General features: G+C 46.9%; 1 protein-coding gene and 1 long non-coding RNA gene across 6 annotated transcripts in view; one reads left to right on the plus strand and one right to left on the minus strand.

The window, feature by feature from the left end:
• LOC122443553 overlaps window positions 1-12,876 on the plus strand; it is a 42,289-nt gene extending 29,413 nt beyond the window's left edge. Inside the window, exons 2-4 of the long non-coding RNA XR_006270056.1 lie at window positions 9,206-9,321; window positions 11,920-12,028; window positions 12,458-12,876. This is a non-coding gene — a long non-coding RNA (uncharacterized LOC122443553). The remainder of the gene's footprint in view (window positions 1-9,205; window positions 9,322-11,919; window positions 12,029-12,457) is intronic.
• Window positions 1-16,147, minus strand: part of LIPC (lipase C, hepatic type) — a 181,708-nt gene that overhangs the window by 80,714 nt on the left and 84,847 nt on the right. The window lies entirely within an intron of this gene.

Below are 16,147 nucleotides of genomic sequence, written 5' to 3' on the forward strand. Positions count from 1 at the left end.
TGTCCTGCCCTGAAATGTGCATTCCCATGCTCCTGTTGCTCAGCCAAGCAAGGTGGTGGACAGGCGCTACTCCTGGGAAGATGCTGCTCTTCTTACTCAGCCTTGTACTCTGGGGGCTCGCAAACTCCATCCTTGTAATAACTTACAGGTTTCTCTCTCATCCACACACAGCACTCCCTTCCAGGGTAGGACAGTATATACTGTTTCAGTGTAGAAGCTCAAGCAGTGTGTGGGGGGATAGATCTCACAGTTGCTCCTGGGCAGAGCTAGTTGGGATTTGATTACAAGTCCAGTGCTCCTTCCGCAGCATCTGGTATGGTGTGTGGTCTGGGTCACCAGATGGTGGGGCTCAGCACCAAGTGGGAAGCTGGGTCAGATCAGTGATTCTCAACCACGAGATTTCAGTGCATGGATATTCTGTAGATTTGTTTTTGTACTATATGTTTATCTGCTTTATTATACAAAGGCATAAGCTTTTGTCTCCCCCAAGACCCACTTTTCACTTCTTTAAGGGCAATGTCCTCCCTGTTAAAAATGTACAGATTCAAAGTGGTTCTTAAGGTCTAGTCCTCCGCCAAGGGGCAGCAGCAGCAGCCCCTGGGGACTTGTGAGAAATGCAGATTCTTGGTCCCACCTGGGACCTACTAAACAGGTACTGTGGGGTGAGCCCAGCCTCCAGGGGATTCTGCCACACACTGGAGTTTGAGAACCACTGGGCTAGCTGCTAGAGGACACCATCGGTTCTTTTTGGCTTGATGACAGAATGATTAAAGGCTACTTGAGGGACACACACATCTTCCTTCTTTTGTTACATACCGATTTCTAATCAGTTGTGATCCTAGCCAGGATCCATTCTTTTCAGTCCTCTAGGGCTCCCCTGGTAGCTCAGTTGGTAAAGAATTTGCCTATAGTGCAGGAGACCCAGGTTCGATCCCTGGGTTGGGAAGATCCCCTGGAGAAGGAAATGGCGAACCACTCCAGTATTCTTGCCTGGAGAATCCCATGGACAGAGGAGCCTGGCGGGCTACAGTCCATGGGGTTACAAGAGTCAGACATGACTTAGCAACTAAACCACCATCAGTGCTTTTTAAACACTGATTATGTGTAAGGCATGCAGAGTTCTGGAGATCACTGTGGGCGGGGAAGAGATTCTATGGGCCCCGAATCGTGGATACCATCTGGGGGAGCCTCTTTAAGAAAAGAGCACAGAATCTTTGAAAGGGTCTTGGGCAAGTGAGGGATCTTGAAACCCAAGCTCCACGGATGCCAGGAGCAGAGGACCCAGCAGGTGGTAATAGAGTCTCTGGCAGCTGGGCAGGTCTGAGCTACTGCCGGCTGGGGTGTGTATGGGGCGGAGTGTGCCAAGCACCTCTGATGGAGTTGGGGTATGTGCAGTTGGGATATGGAGTGAGGAGAGCTCTTCCTGATGTGGAACCTGGGCAAAGCCTCCTGTGGTGGTGTCATAGGGGTTCTGGAAGGGGTGCATCTATGGAGAGTAAGGGGAGAATCAAAGAGGGAGAGAGGACCACACAGGGACTTCTGATCTGATGGTTTCAAAGTTTTCTCTGGGTTGCTCACCTCACCTTGATGAGAACACAGAGAAACACTGTTCTCCTCTGGTTCACCATGGAGGTTTACTGGCTGCATAGGGCAGGAGCTGAATTTTGCAAGGTGTCAGAGACTCCTTCCCCTTGCCCAATAGCCACAGGCTGACGTCCCATCTCTTCCCCACCCATCCTGAGAATTAGTGGCTGCTGACTAGTTGTCCTACCGTAGTGGGTCGGCTGGGGGGAGTGGTGTGTCACTTGCCAGGCCTGACAGGGGAGCTGTTTGTCACTTGGTCAGGGGCTGAAGCATTAACTGCACTTGGATATGTGGATTTACAGCCCACTGACCTCCCCTCCTTGGAGGCTCGGCTGCCTTGGAATGAAAGCTGTCTATTTTGTCTTCCTCAGCATTGTCTGTGACTACTGCAATTTTCCCAGTGGACACCTCTAAGGAACGAGTTATTTTTCAAAAGGGCATCGCATTTGCACCTCACTGTCTCCATCATACCCATCAGTCAGGGCTTTCTTCCATAGTGGGACTATTTCTGGAGCAGGAGTTGCTTCTCCCTTTAATTTACTTTGTTAGTATTAGCCTAAATGATGCTGAAGCATAATTAAGAAGGTGTTCAAATTAGTCCCCTCTCTTGAAAGATATGCAAGAATTGATTTCAAACAATCAATAATCTTCTGTTTTATGAACAGAGGTCTAGATTTACAGAGTTTGACTTTCTTGCCACCAGGAAAGCCTGATATCTTTTTATGATGTTCTTTCTCATTCTTCCTTTTTCTCTCTCTTCTTCCCTTATCCTTTTCCCCCTTCTCTTATTCAGTGAGTTTTTATTCCACACCAAGTACTTTGTTGGGCTGGAACCAAAGATGACTAAGACAAGATGTCAACTGTAGGTGACTATGTGTAATAGACAGAAGTAAAGAGCCTTATGTGCACCTGGTGAGTCCCAGAGAGTGGGTTTCTCAGTGTCAGAACTTCAGACGTTTGGACCAGATAGTTCTTTGTTGGGGGGACTGTGCTGTGCCCTGTAGGATGTTGAGCAGCAACCCCGGGCACAGTAGATGCCAGTAGCATCTTCTTCCCCAGCTGTGACAACCAGGAGTGTCCCCAGACAGTGCCAGATGTCCTGGGGTGCAAAGTCACACCAGCTAAGAACCGCCACCCTAGCCTGAGCTCCTGACGGGACAGAGCTCATGCCCTGGCTCTGCCGCAGGGAGCTGTGTGGTCGGAAGACACTCACCTAACCTCTTCAGACTCCCTTTCTCTATTTGTAATATGAGGGCTGGGAAAACACTTCTTCTAAATCCTCTGAGTCTATGAAAAGCTTGGGTTTGGCTGTTATCACATATTAGATCATATGTTCTGGAAAGGAACAGAGTTTATGCTTCACCCCATGCCTCAAAGGGTGCTAGTGGTAAAGAACCCACTTGCTAATGCAGGAGATGTGAGAGAGATGTGCTTTCAATCCCTGGGGTAGGAAGATCCCCTGGAGGAGGGCATGACAACCCACTGCAGTATTCTTGCTTGGAGAATACCATGGGCAGAGGAGCCTTGCGGGTTGCGAAGAGTCGCACATGACTGAAGTGACTTAGCATGCACGCACTATGATGCAAGTATCTGGTCTGGAAGCTTGTGATAAATCAACAAATAGTTATGAATTCTGACTGTGTGTAGAAGAAATAGGGCCTGTGATCAAGAAGTTCAGATTCTTTGTGGAGGAAGAGGTCTACCTTAAGAGAGCCCACCCTTGTCCCCCACAGCCTGTGTTTGTATCCTGGTTCTGCCTCAAATAGGCTGCTGCTGCTGCTAAGTTGTTTCAGTCGTGTCTGACTCTGTGCAACCCCATAGACGGCAGCCCACTAGGCTCCTCCATCCCTGGGATTCTCCAGGCAAGAACACTGGAGTGGGTTGCCATTTCCTCCTCCAAAGTGAAGTCGCTCAGATCGCTCTTAGCGATCCCATAGACTGCAGCCTACCAGGCTTCTCCATCCATGGGATTTTCCAGGCAAGAATACTGGAGTGGGTTGCCATTGCCTTCTCCCCTCAAACAGGCTGAGTGACTTCAAATTGGTTGCTTGTCTTCTCTGAACTTCAGTTCCTCATCCGTAAAATGGAGATGTTGGTAGTTACAACCTCAGGGCTGTTGTGAAGCTCAATGTTGTAGAACAGTGCCTGGCACATAGTGAGTGTTCAGTAAGGGTCTGCTATGCTTGTGAAAATGAGGCTGAATTACCAGGTCAGTGCTATAAAGGTTCCGTGCCCAGTGCTTGACACTCACAGGTGAGTCCTGCCAGTGTTGAAAGAAAACCCCCCGGGGAGAGAAATAGAACTAGGGGGAATACCTTAGAAGGTTGCATATACTTTGTTTTCAGTGAGGTGCTGTAGGGCAGCTGATGGGGCTATTGGAAAAGGCTCAGAAGTGCTCAGTGAATACTCTAAGCGGTGGTATTGGTGTCTTTGATAAGCAGATCTGAATCGCTCAGAGTAGTGAAGTGACCTGCTCAAGGCCACACTTGGACAAGGATCAGAGCCAGGATCAGCACTCTAGCTTCTTGACACCTATCCAGTGCTCTGACCAGCACTGTGGGAGTTCTAGAAGGAGGCATTTCCTAGTGAGGAAGTTCTCAGAATCCTAAATGCCCAGAGTTAAACCAGATCTTGTCTTGAGAGCCCCTGTAACAGGGCAAGGGATTTGGGAGGGAAGGACAGTCAGGTGGGTTTCAGTTGGAACCATTGACATCAGACCTGGCTGAGTTGGAGCCTGTAATACTCAGAGACGGCTGGGCTGATGCTTTCTTTCAAACTGCTTATTAGATAGGAAAGCCAGGGTTGCTAAGTAAATGGGATGAAAGGAGGACATTTAAATGAAGAGAACAGATCATTTCCAAGCAGGAATCAGCAAGAACTTGGGCGCCTTATTTGAATTCAGGTGAAAGGCTAATTATAAATCAGCTCTAACAGATCATTAAAGGGGTCATGCCCAAGCTGTGTTTTGTAACACTTCATTGTCTGGCGTGGGGTATTGGCAATTTGAAATGCACTGTTTCATACCGGTAGGTCAGGCCAGAGAGCACAACAAGAGAAGGGACCCCCAGAACTGTGCGCCCTTGCTACTGCTGGTAACAATCACAATACTGTTTGCCTTCTGTTCATGCAACACTTTACTCAACGCCCTTTTCTAGACGTGTTGATCCCTGACAGCTCTGTTACCTGCATCTTACAGAAGTGCAAGCCGATGCTGAGCGGGCACACCTGCCCAAGGGCCTGCTGTGTAGATTCTTCCAGCTGTGGACTTGACCATACTCGGTGCCCTCGTGGGGCAGCCAGCCTCTGAGATGGCCCCAGAGGCCCCTACCCCCTGTCCCCACACCTTCGTGTGGCCTCTTCCCACATGCTGCCAGGGTTCCTCTGTGTGACCAAGAACATAGAGCAGGTGTGATGGTGTGTCAGTCTCTGGGATTAGATTGTAGAGGACCAAGCCTTCTGTCTTGGAGTCTCTCTTCCTCTCTGTGATCTCTGACTCTGGAGAAAGCCTCCATCCAGTCAGGAGTATGGACGTTCCCCATGGCAAGGAGCTGAAATCTCTGCTCGACAACCAGTGGGGAACTGAGGCCTGCCAACAATTCCCTGAAAGGGCTTGGTGGTGGTTTTCAAACTCCAGTGGAACTTTGAGGTGTCTGCAAATCTTGCTGACTTGCAACCTCATCAAAGACCCTGAGCCTGAACCACTCAACTAAGCTGTTCCCAGGTGTTTGATTTGTGATAACTGTGAGATTATAGATTTTGTTTTTATAGATTTATTTATTTTAAATTGAAGCATAAGTACTTTACAGAATTGTGTTGGTTTCTGCCAAACATCAACATGAATCAGCCATAGGTATATATATGTTCCCTCCCTCTTGAACCTCCCTCCCCATTTGTTTTGTTTTAAGCTGCTAGGCTTGGAAATCATTTGTTACATGGCAGTGGACAACTTTTACACCCTCTATGCTAGAAGGTAAGATGACCTCTGCCAGAGCCCCTACCCTCATCTCTCAAAACCTCTTCTACCCTGGGTTGTTCCAGGGAACAGAACTCCACCATAGGTGGCAAACCTCCCTTTCAGTTAACCATGGCCATCTTCACAGGCCTCTTATAAGGAAAATACCCCTGGGAGATGAAGTTTCCACTTAAGGAGCATCCTTTTTAAAAATGTTTTATTTTTATAGGGAGTGTAGCCCCCCCCCCCCTTTTTTTTAATTGAGAAGTATAGGGCCTAATATATGTGTATTGGGCAAGACTCAAATATGGGTCCAGTGTACTTGGAGACTTTATTGCTTCTCTGCTTTCCTTAGTTCCCCATGATGCCTCCAATTTTGTGACATGGTTCTAATGGAAATAAAGTTGAGCTTCAAAATGGTTTAACTCCAGGCATTTAGGGCACTGAGAACTTTCTCACTAGGAAATGCCTCTTTCTAGAACTCCCAAGTGCTGGTTCGAGCACTGGGTAGGTGTCAAGAAGCTAGAGTGCTGATCCTGGCTCTGATGACTTGCTGTTTACCTGAACTTCCTAATCACATGGGATTAATTTTCCTAAAAAATCTCTGATGAGTCTGGGGTATGCTTTGGGTCTGATGAGGATGTGGGGTGTCATTGAGGTAGGTAGAGATGGGTAGAACTTCTCAGCATGAGTTCATTTATGAAATCAGTTTTTGACAAAATGAAGTTTCTAAATGATGGGGAGAATGGAAATACATGAGAAATGAAAGGCATATGGGGGAAAAATAAGCTTTGATGTGATGTTTCAGGTCTGCTCAGGGCCTCTCTCCTGCTCTTAGTGAGCTGCTTGGAGAAAAGGCCTTATTCATTAGTTTGACTTAGACATCTGATGGTGGATTTTGATCCTGTCTAAAAGGAATCTTTGGGGATTTCCCTGGTGGTCGAGTGACCAAGACACTGTGCTCCCAGTGCAGGGGTTCTGGGTTTGATCCCTAGTCAGGGAAATAGATCTCTCATGCCATGACTAGGAGTTCACATGCTGCAATGAGAAAGATGCTGTGTGCCACAACTAAGACCCAACACAGCCAAATAAATAAATAAATATATATTTTTTAAACCCAAAAGGAGTATTTGGGTTTAAGAAGAAGATGAAGCTTTAAAACAAAGGAACACAAATAGGGCAATTTCAGGCACTAGGTGAAGGTGGAGCAAGTGACATTTGTGTGGCTGACCTAATTTCCCAGGTGCTTGGATTGGTCTGGAGAAGTTGGCCACCAGCAGGACCAGCCTGTAGGTTTGGGTGCCCACATTTATGGAGTTTCGTCTGTCTGAGTGAGAATCGGACTCTTATGGACTGTGTGGTCTGGGGCAAATAGTATAGCCTCTCTGGGTTGTCCTTATCTCTAAAATGGGATGGAACAATAGTTTCTACCTTGTATGTAGGGAGTTTAGGCTAAAATAATGTTTGGCACAAACTTGCCACTCTTACTCTTATTTGTAAGAGTAAATGTTAGCTATTTTAGCTACATTATATGTTTATATTATAATTGAATATATTATAGTGACACTAATTCTAGTTGTATTAGTTAATTAGAGGAATATTATTATATTGTAGCTATTTAATAATAATGCCTATAACATCCCCATGGCCATGAGCAGAGAGTAAGTTTAAGTTTCAGTTGTGTCCAATTCTTCGTGACCCCATGGACTGTAGCCCACCAGGCTCCTCTGTCCATGGGATTTCCCAGGCAAGAATACTGGAGTGGATGGTTATTCCCTTCTCCAGGGATTCTTCCCAACCCAGGCATCAAACCCAGGTTTCCTGCATTGCAGGTGGATTCTTTACTGTCTGAGCCAAATGGGGAGCCAGTATTAGTTAGTTATAGTAATATTACCATATTACAGCTAATTAATAATGATAATGCCTATAACGTCTCCATGGCCATGAGCAGAGAGTAAGTTTAAGTTTCATCTGCTTGCCCAACCCTGCCTCCCTACCCTTCACAAATAGCAGAGCAGACGGACTTGAGGATCTTGTGGGCACTGAGGGCCAAGTGGGCCACTGGCCATGTGGGTGAGGGTAGCTGTGCTTCTGGGTGGAAAGTTGGGGAGTCTCTCTCTGCTGCTAGAATCTGGGTGGGTCCTCTGGACTTGGCAGGCAGAGTGCTTCTCTGGGGCTGGGAGGGCTGAACAATGGGTGCTCTGTTGCTTGCTGGGACCGTGTCAAGGTATCCAACTTGGTCAGAGAAGCAGCTACGGAGCGTGGGCTCCAGGCCCCAGGCCGTGGGTGACAGTGTGGGCAGAGAGGGCCCCAGTTTTCAGGCCTGTGGGCACCATCAGCTCTCACAGGGATAAACAGTCCGGGTGCTCCAACCATCTTATTAGGACAGTCTGTGGTCAGTCCCAGGATGAGGGGAGGGACAGTGCTCAATGTCCCTGGTCAGGCAAGGGTCAGTTCCCACTCGAGCCCGGTTCTCTGCTTCTGGTCCCTGAAGTTGTGCCAGGTGCTGAAAGATGGAGCAGAGTGGGCAGGACTGTGGAGTCACTGCTGCCTGACGGCTGGGTGCAAAACTGTGATCAGTATTTAGCAGAGATATCCCTTAGTAATTCGTCAGGAATTTGCTTTCTGGTGTATGGGGATGGGGTTGAGAGGGACATTAAACATATCCTGGCATTTCATATATTCCAGATAGTCTGCTGGGCACTTCATGTTCATTTTGTCTCTTAAACTTCACAACCAAGGTAATAGTATAATTATTCCCATTTTACAGTCTGGGAAATGGAGGTTCAAAATAGTCGAGAGACTTGCCTAAAGTGAGATAGCTAGTAAGACATTGTTACTGTTTACTCCCCTGGTCATGTCTGACTCTTTGCAACCCTATGGACTGTGGCCTGCCAGGCTCCTCTGTCCATGAGATTTCCCAGGCAAGAATACTAGAGTGGGTTGCCATTTCCTTCCTAAAGTAAGAAGTAGATTCAGGATTAGAACCTGAGGCTGTCTGGCTAAACCCCTAGGCGACAACCACTCTATGGCATTGCCTTGCTGCATTAAGCCACTGTTATTTCTCTTGTGTCGGGGTGGGCACTGGCATCTCTTGAAATGCTAGCTTCTGAGCTTCCTCCTTTGGGGTTGAGTAGACAAGATGTCTGTCCCCCTGAGGCCTCGGCTGTCAGGAGCTAAGGATTGGGCAGCTCTCTCTTTCGACAGGGATCCCTTTACCTGTTCTTAAAGGACATTTTTTTCCTTTACCTCCAGATTCTAGGATAAGTTTGAGAAATGACTTCGAGGCTGCTGTGTAGAAATCCAATCCCCTGTGAACACCATTCCTTCCTGGCTATTTAACGGGGTCACTCTTTGCTTGGCAGGTGAGCTGCGGTCAGGCTTCCACCGGGTATAATTATAATCCTCTATGCTTCCCAGCTCCTGGCTCCTGGAGACATGAAGTTTTAGCAAGGGCTTCTGCCCTCCCTAATAGCTGGTTGGCAGCCATTTATCAGAGCAAGAAGCCCCTGGGTGATGCCTGTCCTCACTGCTTTCCTCTCCCCATAGCTTTGGAGACAAGTCAGGGCTCCACCCACTCCCGGCCCTGGGGTTCAGAGAGCTGGAGATTATGATCGGAAAAGTATTTCTCCATATTTCATTGTTGTGTTTTCATTTATATTCATCTAGAGAGTGGCAGATTAGAGGCTGTGAAACTATCGGGGAAAAACAGCTTCTAAAAATACAAGTGCCGCTGGCATGATGGACCAGATTTGGAAAGAGGGCGTCTTGCATTTTCTCCTGAGGTGAGAAGACAACAGGGTAATTATCCAATGAATGGTGCTGGCTCTTAGAGGAGCAGCGGTGCCAAATATTCGTGATGCCTATCCACCCACTCAGTGACAAAGGGGCGTTCGAGAGCCTTGTAAATAATATTTCCAGATTAGCCAGAGGGGATATGCTGTTTCAGAAAATGAACGGCATCAACATCCTTTATTTCTTTTTTGGCAGAAATGCTGGATTGTCTTTGTGGATGTGACCTGGTCATTTGGGGGCACTGAGCTGGATGAAGTTGTACACTGGCTGAGCATCACTGGTGCTGGTGTGTGCCTCTCCTGCACATCTCCCTCCCCAGGCAGCTGCCCTGTGTGTTACCCTGGGCCTGCCACCCTCCCAACCCCACCCAGACTTAAGTCCTGACCATCACTCACTAGGCCTTAAGCAAGTCTCCTAAACTCTCTGAGGATCAATTTCCCAAATTTTAAAGTGTATTAAGTAATAAGCCCTGTCTCACCTATTGGTGTGGGGTGAAAAAAAAAATTAAGTATCACAAAGGGCCTGGGACATGGTGAGATCCCAATTCATATAAATTTTCTTCATAGGATGAGTAGGTAGGTCAGAGCTGAGTGATTCCTGAGTTGGGGGGAGCCTTAGAAATTAAGTAAGACTAAAGTAAGTAAGACTATTTTCTTACTTTACTGATGAGGAAAGAGACTCTGGGTTGCAGAGCAACCTGTCCCAGGCCCCAGGCTATTTGAGGATGGAGTGTGGCTTTCCTGACCTCCAGCCTCCCTGCAACACCCTCACGATGCTCTGGACAACAGGATTCATGATGAATCCAGGCTAGATACAAGATTGCCTCAAACCCCATGAATACTTCAGCTGAATTTCCTTTAAATAACTGTTGGGATCAACTTAATGTGTTAAGGGTTCTGGGGGTAGGGTGGGGGAAGAAAATCCTGTTAAACCTGCTAATTGCCCATTTATTTCAGTCCCAGCTCTTGAGAAAGTTTCTTCTGAATGACCATATGTGCTCTAGAAATGCTGTAATTAGTCAGCCAGCTTGGGCCACAGTGTTCTGAAGCAAGAACCGTCAGGTGGGAAATAATTCGACTGATAGTTGAAAAACAAAATTGTTTTGTTTTAAATGACAATTTTGTTGTTTAGTTGCTGAGTTGTGTCCACCTCTTTGTGACTTCATGGACTGTAGCCCACCAGGCTTTTCTGTCCATGGGATTTCCTAGGCAAGAATACTGGAGTGGGTTGCTATTTCCTTCTCCAGGGGGCTTCCTGATCCAGGGATCAAACCCAAGTCTCCTGCATTGGCAGGCAGATTCTTTACCACTGAGCCACAGTTTTAAATAACAGATCTTCCAGAAGTTATTTATTAAGGGACTGTCTTTTGCTTCAGCAACATGGTGGAATGCTCAGATTGACTAACCAGTTTTTTAATTTTTAAAAGTTGTAAATGCCCAGTAAAAGCAATGCTATCGATATTACCCTTACTAAAAATCATAGCTGTTGTTTACTATTTACTGTCTACTGAGTATTATTATGCCCTAGGCACTCTGCTGAGCATTGCAAATGCCTTCTTTTCATTTAATCCTCACAGCAAGCCTCTGGGGTAAGGGATTACCTTTAGCCCCATTTTCACAAGAAGGGGATCAGAATTCTGCAAGGTTAAGTCATTCACAACACTCACTCTGAGTTGGTCTCACATTGTACACTCATTCCACAAGCACTGACTACACACGTCAAGGATGAACTTCCCTTGTTCATCAGTGGTAAAGAATCCGCTTGCCAATTCAGGACACATGGGTTTGATCCCTGGTCCAGGAAGATCCTACATGCTGCAGAGCAGCAAAGCCCATGTGCCACAACTGTTGAGCCTGTGCTTTAGAGCCTGGCAGCTGCAACTACTGAGCCCGCATGCCACAACTACTGTAGCCCACACACCCATGATCTGCAACAAGAAAAGCCACTGCAATGAGAAGCCTGTGCAACTAGAGAGTAGCCTCTATTCACTGCAACTAGAGAAAAGCCCTGTAGCAACAAAGACTCAGCACAGCCAAAAAAATAAAATCAATCAGTCAGTAATTTTAAAAAAAGCATGAGCAAGGCACAGAACCTTATCTTGAGAAATCACGTCTACTTTAAAGGAGGAGATATAACCAATGGATACAAGACAGCTTGGACATTTGTTAGGCTTGCAATAAACTGACACAATCCAAGCATCTAAGCACCTAACCCCACTGGTTTCCATAGGACTGCCCTGATTTAGTACCAGATGTCCAACGACCTAGGAAATCCCTTAGTCCTGGAGAACCAGGACAGCCGGTTACCCTACACTCAGCAGAAAAGTAGAAAGGATGCTCTGTGAGACGTAGCCAGAATAGGACCGAGCCAGGCTTCCCTGGTGCCTCAGATGGTAAAGAATGTGCCTTCAGTGTGGGAGAACTGGGTTCAATCCCTGGGTCAGGAAGATCCCCTAGAGAAGGGAATGGCTACCTGCTCCAGTATTCTTGCCTAGAGAATTCCATGGACAGAGGAGCCTAGGGGCTACAGTCCATGGAGTCGCAAAGAGTCAGACACAACTTAGGATTAACACTTTCACTTTCACTCAGGCACACAAAAGGGAGAGAGAGGAGAGGCCAGGCAGAGGGATGGATGCGAGCAAAGCCACAGTGGCAAGAGAAAGCAACATGGATGGAGCAAAGGGTCAGTGTTGAGGGAGTAGGAGAGAAGACACAACATCTGTGCTTTGTTATGCTGTGGGTTGTCTGTTTATTGGAATTTATTTCTAGGAAGAACAGAGAAACCCTGGGTATCCTATGCTTGGGAGACACTTTGCTAGAATTCCAGGGATGGAGAGAAGCATGATGTATGGTGCATACCTGCTTTGGGTCCAGTGGTTCTCATATGTGTTCCTTGCTGTTGCCTCCCCTCACAGCCCTCAACATGGGGTTCAGAACTTCTCATTGTTCCCCAGGTTCACATCTCTAATCTGTGTGGTGAGAAACCTCAGTGCCTTTGGGAAGAAGAGGTCCCAGGCCCAGCTTACCTTTCCCTCAGTGTCACTGGGAAGGCAGCACTGGGTGTCTGTGGGATATCCCACCTACTACCTGATTAACCAGCTGACCTGGGACCTTCTGTGATCCTCAGGAATCTGTAAAACGAGAATGGCAGTGCTTCCTTGCAGGGATGCTGCGAGGTTCAAGAAGGAGAATGACTGCATCAGCACCTGGTCCAGCGCTCAGCACGTGTAGGTGTGAGGAGGAAGTGACGTGCAAGCTGACTCAGAGGGGGAGTTCTCCAGGTGAAGGAGGGAGAGGACACTCAGAAAACTTGGTTCCGCATGTATGAAGGCATGGAGCCCTGAAGCAGCCTGTGACCTAGGGGCGCGGTGAACAGTGCATGTGGTTGTTGTGTGGGACCTTCTCCCCAAACTCTACCCTAAGCCTGCCCATCCCTAGTGCTCCCCGACCCTGTGAATACCTAGACTCTTTAAAGCCACCATGGACACTTTCCTGTGTTCATCCCTGATAATCAGTCACCATTTCCTGTTGATGTCACCTCCTGAGTCTCCCTTGAATCCACTTTCACTCACTCCCATCCAACAGATATCATCTCTCTCCTCATCACTGACTCTCCATGGAGGTCCTTGCTTCCACTTTTGCTTCCTTCCAGTCCAGTCTACACACCAGCAGGTCATGAAAACTGATGCTGGTATTTCCCTGTGTGGGCTTAGTTGCTCAGTCATGTCCGACTCTTTGCGATATCATGGCCTATACAGTCCATGGAATTCTCCAGTCCAGAATACTGGAGTGGGTAGCCTTTCCATTCCCCAGGGGATCTTCCCAACCCAGGGATCGAACCCAGGTCTTCTGTATTGCAGGTGGATTTTTACCAACTGAGTCACCAGGGAAGCCCAAGAATACTGGAGTGGATGGCCTATCCCTTCTCCAGCGGATCTTCCCAACCCAGGGAATTGAACCAGGGTCTCCTGCATTGTAGGTGGATTCTTTACCAACTGAGATATCTGGGAAACCCAACTAACACTCTTTGATAGGCTCCTAGAATTCTTGGGGAACCCCCATAGACAACCCTTGACGTGTAGCAAAAGTGCCAAATGGTGTGGCCCCTGCCCACTTTCTAGCTGCTGCTTGAGCTCCTCTGCTCCCTCCTCTACGCTCTCCTGCCACGTGGGGGCCTCTGCTCAGTTCCTAGAACATGTCTTACTCCTTCCCCACCCAGAACCTTGACTTTCAACCCATTTCCTCCCCGTTAGCCTAGTTCACTCCTGCTCATCATTCAAATTTTTGCATATATGTTACTTCCTCACAGTACTCTGTAGCATTCTCAGCCGGCATGTTCCATTTGCATCTGATTTTAGTTAAGTATCTTTGCATTTGGAGGAGGTGTTTCGAGAGGCAGTGTAACCAAGTGGTAGACTTATGGGCTTGGGAAGCCAGGGAGTATGGGCTCAGAACCTAGTACTGATGCTCATTGGCTGTGACCTTGGGCAAATTATTTACCCACCTTCGTTTCCCCATCAGCACAAAGGGATAATAATAGTACCCATCTCAGTGGGTTGTGAGGATTAAACAAGTTAATATTAGAAAAGCCCTTACTAGTGCTATGCCTCACCCATATTAGGTCACTGTATAAGTATTCGTTACATAAATCAAATGACTTGCTCCCAAGCATTTTGTTCATACCCCAGGTGTGGCATCTATCATGCTGTGTTTAGTCAGACCTGCTTCCCTCAGCTTAAGGTCCTTTTGAAGGCAGGGACTATGGCTTAGGCATTCTCTGTATGCTGATTCCCAGAAAAGTGCTTAGTGCACAGTAGGTTAGCAAGAAATGGTGCAGGAAAGGAATAACATGTGATGAAGGAGGTGAAATGCTAAGAATAGAATCATATTCTAGAGGCAGGCCTGCATGCCTAACTCTGCCCATGCCCACTAGCATGACAAGCCAAAAGACAGGGTCCAAGGGGAGATCCTCCTATTTTGGTGTCCTGCCCTCTAGGGTAGATTCAACACCACTGGTAGATCCACCCAAAATTTCCATAGAGACTTTCTCACACAGCTCAGTATTAAAGGACAAAGCCCACACTGGGCATACATTTTGAAAGACAGACAATAAAACTCAAGGAGTGATCTGGAATGGCTGGGAATGTCACTTTAAAATGCCCTTTTTAAGTATGGAGGGAATTAAGATATTAGATTAACAGATAAATGTCCCAGAGAATAAATTAGAAAATTAGTCAGTTTTTTTGCTTCAATAGCCTCTTTTGCTGAGCTTTAAATTACCAATACTAAGTGGGGAAAAAAAGAAGACTCATTAAAAAAATTGATTTAGGACAACTTGCTAAGAGATATTTTTACCCAATGAGCATGGTATTATTGGAGACAGCTGTGCTCTTTAACTCCCCAAATTTACTTAAAGAATAGATGGAAAACCGTCTTTCTACTTTATATGTGTGATTTATTTTGGGGAATGAAGTCTGTATGCTGAATGGTGGTACAGCAGTGAGAGAGGCATGGCTGGGGTACACGGGCCCCCCTCCTACCCCCACTATGTCTCTAGTAGTGTGTGCATGTGTGCGTGTGTGTGCGTGTGCACGTGTGTGTTTGTGTATCTGGGAAAATTCTGCCAGGTGCAATATCTCCTTTTACCTTCAATATCATCAGAGTCACTAAATCACAGTACTAGTCTGTCAACTGCCTATTTGTCAGGTATCAAATCAGAGGCCCCTAGAGTTGGAATTTTAGATTAGCTCTTTCTAACTGCTATTTTGAGCCAGTGTGCTCAGCCCCTCAGTCCTGTCCAACTCTTTGCAATCCCATGGATTGTAGCCCACCAGGCTCCCCTGGCTATGGAATTTTCCAGGCAAGAATACTGGAGTGGGTTGCCATTTCCTACTCCAGGGGTTCTTCCTGACCCAGGGATTGAATCCAGGGATCCCAGCACATCTCTTGCATTGGCGGGTAGATTCTGTACCATGCGGCTGCTGGGCTGTAAAATGTCTGTTACACATGGTCCCTTCTTAATCTTTAGTAACCTAACATTTGAACAAAGGAGTGCGAGATGCTCTAAGCAGTTCATATTCTTTGCAATGCATTTCAGTAATGATAAAAATGAATTAAAGTTAATTTAAAATGTTTACACATACTTAACCCCTTTTTGAAGAATGTATTTAGTTAGTTAGCTTTGAAGCATTTAATAAATGCTTCTTCTATACCCACATCATTTGATTTGTAAGTAGGGACATCATAGTTGAGGTTGGAAATCATGCTTGCTTCTGGGAGACTCCACCCCAGCCACCCTCTCTCTGAGTGAAGGGCTCCCTTAATACATTCCATACTTGAGAGTCCAAGGCTGTCCAGAGTCTGAGAAAACACCCACCCACTCTGTGCAAGGCTTGGGGTGAGAAGTTAATTGTTGAAGGAGGACCAGTTTGTGGTAGAGTCAGGTCTCAGAAATAAGTTTCCTGACTTCCCTAAAACCCTTTCAGAGGTCCCCAAACCCAAGGTGAAAAACTGGTGTTGATCATTTGTGTAACGTCACATCACAAAGCTTCTAATTCACTGCAGATGTTTGCCACAGAATGTTATCCCAGAGACAGAATGTATTGGGTTGGCCAAAAAGTTCATTCAGGTTTTCAGTACCGTCTATAGTAAAATCTGAACAAACTTTTTGGCCAACCCAGAATGTGGGGTTTGGTGGGGACGGCCATCGTGTTGTGTTCTCCTGCTGTCCCCAGGGACGCTGCTCAGGGTGTGTGGGCCCAAGCAGAGGAGGGGTTGGTGCCCAGAGCTCTAGTGACCACAGTAGCTCCACCCACCT

Source organism: Cervus canadensis, chromosome 6 (assembly GCF_019320065.1).
Source record: "Cervus canadensis isolate Bull #8, Minnesota chromosome 6, ASM1932006v1, whole genome shotgun sequence".
Lineage (NCBI taxonomy): Eukaryota > Metazoa > Chordata > Mammalia > Artiodactyla > Cervidae > Cervus > Cervus canadensis.